Genomic DNA, 3,750 nt, shown 5'->3' with positions numbered 1-3,750 from the left:
GTTCATCCAGAGGCAGCATCGATCGGCTTCAGTTAGCAGCAGTAGCGAAGGAATCGCTCGATCGGGTTCAGTTAACAGCCATCGATCGATCGCTCGGGTTCAGTAACGCGTAGCCTGCAGTGCAATCGCTCAGGTTCAGTTAGAGCCCAACGCCTTGCTCGGGTTCAGTTAGAGCCAACGCGTCGCACACACGCGTGTATGTGTACGAGAGAAACGCGCATCGTTCGGCCCCCGACCTCCCACCGTAACCGGGAACTCCCTGAAATTTTCCTCCCCCTCGCTTCTACCACGGTTTTTTCCGTCATGGACGACCCAAAGAATGTCATGCAGCTGCGTCTTCGGCCTGCCCAGGACGAAAAGCCCATTTTCTGTCATGATTTTTTGTCACAGAAGTAGGAGCCCACCACATCTATGATGATACCGGATTTTGTCACAATTATCATCATAGAAGTGTCATGTGTATGACATAATTTTTTTTCTTTCGGCCCAAAATGTCACGGATGTGTCTTTTTTTTGTAGTGCCATTTACAGTTTGTTAAAAGTACATCCCATTTCAACCAACCGTTCAAAACAGAATTCAATAAAATTTCCCACATTTTGATGGGATCCGAAATATTTTATCCCGAAATTTCTAGTTAGATTATATACAATTTCAATATAAATTTATATTATGTAAAAATCCAACGAAACATTGCGCTCGGAACAATTAATGAAATTAAAATTTTCAATATCCAAAAATAATATTTTATAAAGTAATTACATGTTTGGTGCATTTTTTATAGTTAGTGCCCAGTTTTTATAATTACATCCCATTTATTATTTCTTAAAGCCCATTTTCTTGTTAAGCCTAATGCATCCCTCCTAGGAAAGATTTGCTGCCCAGCGGGGCGGAGAATAACAACTTGACCTTGCCTGGGTATTCCTAAAAAAAGTATAGCTGGGCTAGCCATTTTCAGCTCGAAAAAAATTAAGATCTGGGCTGGATATCTGGCCTGGGCTAGATGGGCCACAACCCGCCCAGTTAATAGCTGCGGCGATGTTTTCATTGTTGTTCAGAGGGGAAAAATTAATATCTGGGCTAAACATCGCTCAAGAAAAACTCTGCAGTGCTCACACCTCAAAAACACAAATACTGCTCGAGCTACTTGGTCCTAGTTGTCAGCCGCTTCTTGTGCAATCCTCTCGTTTATTGACTACATAGGTTGACAATGGTGTGGGACCGTGATGTCATGAAACTAGGAGGAAGCAAAAAAATATAGTTTTATATACTAATAAGGAGGCACTTGCGTAGATGCGGTATGGCCCTGGTGGGACCCCACTGTCATCCTCTCCAAGTAAAGTCATCTCCTCATGCTCATGCCCGTTGACCATGTTGACAACGTGAGACGGTGGCACCACGGCGAGCGCAACAACTCGAAGGACGGCGGAGAGGGCCTCGCGGGCCCTACGGATGGTCTGATACAGCGCCCGCTGCTCATTTGGGAAGCCAGGATCAAAGGGCCACATGTTCGCGACGACATTATCATTCGCTTGTTCACCGGTGCTCGTTGAGGAGACGGAGGTTGCAGCATAGGTCCTCCTACGCTGGTAACTCTTTCTCCATTATGGCGTCGAAGTGCGGCCGCACCTGCTCTATGGTGAACACGGCATGAACCGGCTTGGACAGTGGCGCCGGCTCCTGGTCGGAAGCTACGTCCATCGTCTGATTGTCGTCGCTCAGCTTGACAAGGTAGCTGGCGAGCCAGCATGTCCGGCTGCTGGACCGACCCGCTGCCAAGCACGAGTCTGACTGCCCTGGCCCACCCAGACCGCCTCCCTTGCCCGCGCGCGCTTTCCGCCCGAAACGGTCAGCGCCGCCCGCCCCTCTTCCCGGTGCATGTGATTGCTCTGCCTTCAAATGACACAAGTGTCGTCCGTCCATCCTTCTGCCGCCCACATTAATGATACGCGGTTGCCGAGGCGGCTACTCCAGCGCCAGACGTCCGTCCCTCCACCGCCCACCATTGCTATATAAACTGTTGTGCCGACCATATCCGTAGCCATCCGCATCCATTCCAATTCTCCTGTCCACACCACTACTGCCCACCATGACTTCCTCGCGCTCCAGCGCTCTTCGGGACGGGCAGACGATGGACCACCAGGAGATGGCAGCCACTGCTGCCGACTGGCTGGCCGGCAGGCAGTCGGAGGATGACGACGTCCCAATGGAGAACATGGTAGTCGAAGATCCGGCGCCAACCCCCTCCTCCGCGCCATCCTCGCCGGTGCATTGCACCATGACCATCGGCGAGGCCAGTGCCCAATATATGAACACGGTGAGGTATAAGCGTGAGGAGCAGTTCCGGGAGGCATAGGACGACGCTGCCTATAACCACCATCTCCTCTAGGAGGACCTGCAGGCGGAGGAGCAGATCACCGCGGAGCGGGCGGAGCCGGAGGCGCTGCTCGACTCATACCGCTCCGCCCGCGAGGGCCGCCTTGAGCGTTGGCGATATCGCATGCGGGTGGCGGAGGCTGTGGCCACCTAGAAAGAGGGTGATGAAGCGGGCGAGGCGCTGTTTGGCGAGACCGAGGACAGGGCAGAGGATAATGCCGGCGCCGACGAGCCCCCGCTCCACTGGCGTCGACGAGGCCCTGATCCGCCGATGCACCGCGACACCAACAATGAGGCAGAGGACACTGCCGGCTCCACCGAGGCCCCACCCTGCCGACAACGAGGGGGAGGATTTCCCCCGCTCCGCCGAGGCGCCGCCCGCCGGCAACGAGATAGAGGACATCGCTGGCTCCGCCAAGGCCCCGCCCCGCTGCCAACGAGGCGGCGCCACACAGAAAGCAAGGAAGATTAGAACACGGTAGGTCGCCGCCGCTCGCGTCCAAGTAAGGCCACCGCTGCTACCCTCCGGTTGCTGGCACTGAGCTGTACATCATGAGATACAGTCATTTGCTAGAGAACTTGAGCACTTCAGTTGTATGCTACCGGACAAGTTTGTTGCCAAAGGTATCATCACTAAGCTTGCTCCTTCATGGATCTCATTGGCACTCTTGATGTGGTAGAAAAGGCGAGAGCAAAGGACACACGTGCTCGAGGAATTGAGGGAGGATCTAGTGCCAATCTGATACAGAAGAAGAACTTCCAGCCCCACAAGTTCAAGAACAAGGGCAAGTTTCATGGTAAAGCAAAGTTTGATGGTAAAGCAAAGTTTGATGGGAAGAACAAGGCTGTGCAACACACAAACTTCAAGAAGAAGAATGACAAGAAGATAGGTGTTTGTCATGTGGGAATCCTGATCATTGGGCTCCTAGTTGCCCTAATCGCTATGACAAGCTAGGCGGGTTGACCACTAACGGCCGGTTAGCTTCTTGGCAGCGACGTGGAGTCGGAGAGCTATGTTGGAGAAGGACGCTGCTTCTACTTAACTGCTGGTGCAGTTGGCTGACTGACACATGGGCCCAACAGGCATCTGGGCCACATGTCAGTTCCGCAACTGCACCTGCAGTTAAGTCACTGAAGCTTCTGTCCGGCTCAGCCGGACACAGGTGGGTAGCTTCAGTTAATTAATTATACCTCCAGCGCACCCCTTTTTAGTTGAAGAATGTATGAAATGTAATGAAATTTGGCATGTTTATAAGAAATCCGACCGTGTATGAATGAATTTATTTCGATTAGTTTGAATTCTTGTATCACTAGCATTGGATGAACATGCAAAACAATACGTACTTGCATTATTCCCAGGGTGATCACCTCGTTTG

The sequence above is a fragment of the Triticum dicoccoides genome, chromosome 3A (genome assembly GCF_002162155.2).
Source record: "Triticum dicoccoides isolate Atlit2015 ecotype Zavitan chromosome 3A, WEW_v2.0, whole genome shotgun sequence".
Taxonomy (NCBI): domain Eukaryota; kingdom Viridiplantae; phylum Streptophyta; class Magnoliopsida; order Poales; family Poaceae; genus Triticum; species Triticum dicoccoides.
This window is presented reverse-complemented; position numbering follows the sequence as displayed.